The sequence below is a fragment of the Lissotriton vulgaris genome, chromosome 7 (genome assembly GCF_964263255.1).
Source record: "Lissotriton vulgaris chromosome 7, aLisVul1.2, whole genome shotgun sequence".
Classification (NCBI taxonomy): Eukaryota; Metazoa; Chordata; class Amphibia; order Caudata; family Salamandridae; genus Lissotriton; species Lissotriton vulgaris.
In genome coordinates, this window is record NC_141695.1 from 259,548,187 (window position 1) to 259,554,065 (window position 5,879).

The window sequence follows — 5,879 nt, forward strand, 5'->3', positions numbered from 1 at the left end:
CTGACGTCACAGTAGTCTCTGTTGCGGACCACTGATCCCGTCGTGCATCTTGTTGTTGTCAGATGTGCCACAGGGAAAAGGCAACCCACGATAGTGTTGCAATATATATATATATATATATATATATATATATATATATATATATATATATATATATACACACACACAGAAAGACTCCACAAGGAAGAGACAGGAACTCATGGGGATCTTGCTAGAAGATTCGTTTATTGATGTCAAGCAAACACGTTTCGCATTTCGCCTCTGTCATTGCTTTGTCAAAAGTGAAAATGACCACATCTCACTGTGTTTTCACCCCCAACATGGCACCGAAGGCCAAGAAGGAAGCTGTCCCTGTTAAAACTGAAGCAAAGTCCAAGGCTTTGAAAGCTAAAAAGTCTGTTCTTAAGGGAGTACACAGTCACAAGAAGAAGAAAATTAGGACAGCCCCCACTTTCAGGAGGCCGAGGACCTTGAGGTTAAGGAGGCAACCGAAGTATCCCAGGAAGAGTCCTCCTCGTAGGAACAGACTTGACCATTATGCGATTATTAAGTTCCCTTTTACCACGGAGTCTGCCATGAAGAAGATTGAAGATAACAACACGCTGGTCTTCATTGTGAATGTCAAGGCTAACAAGCACCAGATCAAACAGGCTGTAAAGAAGCTTTATGATATTGATGTTGCCAAGGTCAACACCCTGATCAGGCCAGACGGCGAGAAGAAGGCATATGTGCGTCTAGCTCCAGACTATGATGCACTGGATTTAGCTAACACAATTGGCATAATCTAAGCCTGCTCTGTAGATGCCGGACAGTTCAGCACTGTGTTTAAACTGTTCGCAACTCTCCCATTGGCGGATTCTCAGGGGTAGTGAAGTGAGGCCTGCGCCATTATTGTGGTAAATACTACATAGTTTGGCCACCATGTCAACATGTGATACATTATATCTACTTAATAGTAGTTTTGGCGTATATTGTGACAGTCTTTTTATGTTTTCATATCACATACTTGTAATTCATCTTCAATAGATAATTTCAAAAAACGCCCCTTAATTCCAGAACATGTACAGGGCTACTCAGTCCTTCCTTGAAATAAAACCCTGCATGGGCTGCCCTGGAGTACTTTGGGAGCAAGATATTATGACAAAATCCTTGGTTTATACAATGGGCATGTCGCAAAAGAAATGGTCATTTCACTTGAAGTCTTCATTTATAAAGTTATTTCCCTCATTCGTACCGCAGAATTATTGTCTGCGCACTGAACTTGCACAAATGAGGATATTATGCAGTGTTATTTCAGGGCAAGGATTTGTTTTAACAATGCAGAAGATTAAATGACTCATTGATGTTCGCTGTGCACGCTGGTAAGAATGACCAGAATTATTATTTAAAGGAGACATCAAAACACATGGTCATTTTCAATGCATAGACTTTCAGTTCACCCGTGATCCAGGCTCCAAAGCGGAGCAGAAACACATTGGGACTGGTATTTCAGCAGGCTGCCAAGTACACATTTGTGTAGTAAAGCACTTTTAATCCTGGAATAAGGCTTTGACGTGTGTCTTCGGTGGAGTGCTGTGTGTTTACATGTCACCAAGAGACTCGATTCCCACCTTGTTGAAGCCACCCTGCTAAAGCCTGAGACCCCCTAAATGGAGCAAATGTATGTTTGATATATATATCTATTCACTGTAAAAAAAACAAAGGATACACTAGAGGGACGTTATAGTTAGGCTGAAATGTCACTCATTCAAAACTAGAGAAATTCATCAGTTATCATTAGCTGAGCTAACTATATTCCGTGCCCCAGCAATGCACTGCTTATGACCTCACATATTACATCACTCATGGGACGGTCAGTGATATTACTGATGACATCATCCACAAAATCTCTGATGCACCCATTCACACCCCATATAACCTTTCATACACCCACTCTAACTTCCACACTACCATTCTCAAACCCATTCATACACACTTACCAGTACTTACACAGATACGCACTGATTCATGGATCAACACACACATCCACTCACTCACTCACTCACTCACTCACTCACTCACTCACTCACTCACTCACTCACTCACTCACTCACTCACTCACTCACTCACTCACTCACTCACTCACTCACTCACTCACTCACTCACTCACTCACTCAGTTACTCACTCACTCACTCACTCACTGAGGCACTCACACACCCACTCACTAATACAGCCACTGACATATCCACTCATATAACCATACAGCCACTCACACACTGAGTCAATCACCCATAGAGTTACTCACACACCTACTCACTCACCCATACAGTCATTCACACAGCCACTTACACATACAGACACTAACACATACGTTATGTTATGTTATTAAGTCACTTATAGAGCGCGCTAACACTGATTAGTTTCTTGGCGCTAAAATTGACAGTAACACAACCCAAGGTGGAGGAGGAGGTGGATTAAAAAGCTTGTCTAAAGAGCCAGGTCTTCAGAGCTTTCCGAAAAGGTAGAAGGTCTTGGCAAGATCGGATCTCCAGGGGAAAGGTGTTCCATAGACAGGGGGCAAGGGTTGCAAATCTACGTCCACCAGAGCGTTTGAGTTTAAAGGGGGGGGGTCTGGAGCAGGGCTAGATGGAGTGAGCGGAGGTTACGGGAGGAGACGTGTCTGGTGATCAGTTGATTGATAAATTTAGGGCTTTTGCAATGAAATGACTTGAAGACCATACAGCCTGCTTTAAAATAGCAGCGTTGTATGACTGGAAGCCAATGCAGCTTGATGAGAAGAGGAGTCGCAGCCTGCCATCTAGGTTGCTTTAGAATCAGCCTAGCAGCATAGTTCTGCACCATCTGGAGGCGCTTAAGTAAATAGTTGGGGAGACCTAGGTAAATGGCATTTGCGTAATCCAGGTGGGACAGGACAGTGGCGATCACAACCTGGGTAATCGCTTCAGGCGTTAATAAACGCCTGACCTTCCTGATTTTTTTTAGTTGGTAGAAGCATTTGGAGACCACTTGTCCCACTTGTGTTTTTAGTGAAAGATCACTGTCCACAATGACTCCAAGCGTTTTAGCCGAAGGTGATGGTTGCGGAGCTTGACCCAGGTCTGCAGGCCAATAGTGAGGGCCCCAGTACTTAGCACTGTCCCCCGTCAGTACCAGTTCAGTTTTACCTGGATTTAATTTTAATTGATTTTGATCCATCCAGGATTTAATAAACCTCATGGTTGACTGGAAATGACTCAAAGAGTCTTCGGAGTTATCAATGGTGAAGAGTAGCTGCAGGTCATCTGCGTAGTTATAAACTCTCACCTGTTTGTCCCTCAAGGTTTGTATAAGGGGGAGTATGTATATGTTAAAAAGGTGAGGTGACAGGGAGGAGCCCTGTGGCACTCCACATGGGATGGCTTGTTTAACACCGGTCAAGTCCCCCAGGCGCACCTCTTGGGATTGGTCCTCCAAAAAGGATCTCAACCAGCAGGCCGTCACCCCCTGTATGCCGGTCTGTCCGACACGGTCGATCAAGATGTCGTGGTCGACCGTGTCGAACGCGGCCGACAAGTCCAGTAGTACCAGGGCCTGGGGAGAACGTCTGTCTGCGCAGTCTCGGAGTGTGTCCAAGACTGCGGTGATCACTGCCTCCGTAGAGTGTGCTGGCCGGAATCCGGCCTGGTGAGGGTCAAAGCAAGAGGACTCCTCCAGGAAGTTAGAGAGATTTTTCGCCACGTGTGCCTCTAGAATTTTCGACAAGTAAGGCAGTAGGGAGATGGGCCTGAAGTTTGCCTTGCATCCAGGATCCGCCCCGGTTTTTTTTAATAGGGGTATAACCGTTGCTTCTTTAAAAGTAGACGGGACAATGCCCGAAGAAAGGGAGTTATTTAAGAGGGCAAGAATAGGGGTTGGGAAAGTGGAGAAACATTCTTTCAAGATGCAAGGGGGACAGATGTCTAATGGGGAGCCAGATTTGACTCTTATCGTTAGTTCAAGGAGCTGATCGTAGGTTATAGGTTGAAAGTTGGTAAGGGTGGCAGATCCTGTCCTTATTGCCATACCAGTAGTGAGAGGGGTCTTCGGTTGAGGAATGCTAGTTTTTATGTCTGTGATTTTGTCACTAAAGTAGGAGTTGAGTGAATCACACAGACACTGGATGGGGATTACTTTAGGACGAACATTCTCCAGATTGGTCAGTTCGTTGAAGACAGAAAAGATGTCTTTGGATTTATTTGATGAGTCCAGAATACGAGAAGAAAAGTACTCCACCTTTGCAGCAGAGATGGCATTCATGTATTCCTTCCTCGCCCTGGTATATTTGATTTTTTTCTCAGTGTCATAGTCACGATACCAAAGGCGCTCGAGCTGACGGAGAGCCAGTTTCCTGTTTTTTAACTCGGCAGAAAACCATCTGTTAGCATCTGTGCGCCGAGCAAGTTTGATTTTTTTATACGGGGCATGGAGATTGCTGGCCGTTTGTAGCCAATCGGTTAGAGAAGCAACTGACAGATTTATGTCACTGTCCAAAGAAGGGACATCGTTAGCTAAAGACTGTAAAAAAGCAGTCCTATCCAAAGCATTCCAATTCCTAGCTAGTCTGCCAGTAGTTGGCACAGTGGTTCTGTTTTGAGTGACATGAATCTCAAATTTAAGGATCGTATGGTCTGACCACAGACAAGGCAGGGTAAGTGGGGGGGTCACGCAGGTAGTGTTAGACCACACGTGATCCAGTATATGTCCTTTTTCGTGAGTAGGGGAGAGTACCAATTGTTTGAAGTTGAGGTTGGACAGGAGGTCAGTCAGTTCTGCTGATTGAGGGCCCTCTAAGGGATCCTTGTACCAGTAGTTGAAGTCGCCTACTAACATACTCACTCAACTACACATTCACTGACACAAGCACACACTCACCCATACAGCTACTCTCACAATCACCCACATGCCCCATTACTCACATATGCTGCCTTTCACATATCCAGTTACTAGCCCATATACCACTAACACATGCACTCACTCACTGACACAGCCATACACACAAACTCACTCACCCCTACAGCCCTTCACATACACACACTCACTAACCCATAGATCCCACTGACTTATCCATACGCACTCATCCATACAGGCAGTCACACCTCCCCTCACCCACCCACACAGACACTCAGACATCCATAGACGTATTCAGACAACCAATCACTCACCCATACAGAAACTCACACACCCAAACAACCACTTCGACACCAACTGACAGACAGATACAGACATTCACACAACCAGTCACTCACCCATACATTCACTGAGACACCTAATCTGTCACTTATGCAGTTAGTCATGCACCCACTGAATCATCCTATCAGGCACTCATACACCCATTGACTCACCTATACATGTTGGTGTATATATATATTTAATACATAAAAATTTTTTTAAAACACTCACAGTCACTGGATGATGTTATCAGTGATGTCATTTGAGATGTCATCAGTGATGTCACTGACCATGTCATGACTGATGTAATATGTGAGGTAATAAGCAGTGCATTGTAGGGGCGCAAGTTATATTTAGCTCCAATAACTGTAACTGCTGAATTTCTCTTGTTTTGTACGAGCAAAATGTCAGCCTAACTATAACATCCCTGTAACCTTTGGTTATATATAGTAACATTATCCAACACCCCATTAACCCCAACACCCCTACCATAAACCCTAAAAATCCCCCTCCATCCAATTGCCCTTACCCACCCTAAAAAAATAATCTTGCCACACAAATATCCTTACAGACCCTAAACCCTAAAACACACATTGCCACCCAAATACCCCTACACACCCTAAACCCTAAAATAACCCTTGTCACTCAAATATCCCCACCCACCCTAGACCCTAAAATACACTTGCCAGCC

General features: G+C 44.5%; 1 pseudogene; it reads left to right on the plus strand.

The window, feature by feature from the left end:
* Positions 1 to 306: 306 nt before the first annotated feature.
* Positions 307 to 788, plus strand: LOC147701329 (large ribosomal subunit protein uL23 pseudogene; annotated as a pseudogene).
* The last annotated feature ends 5,091 nt before the right edge of the window (positions 789 to 5,879 follow it).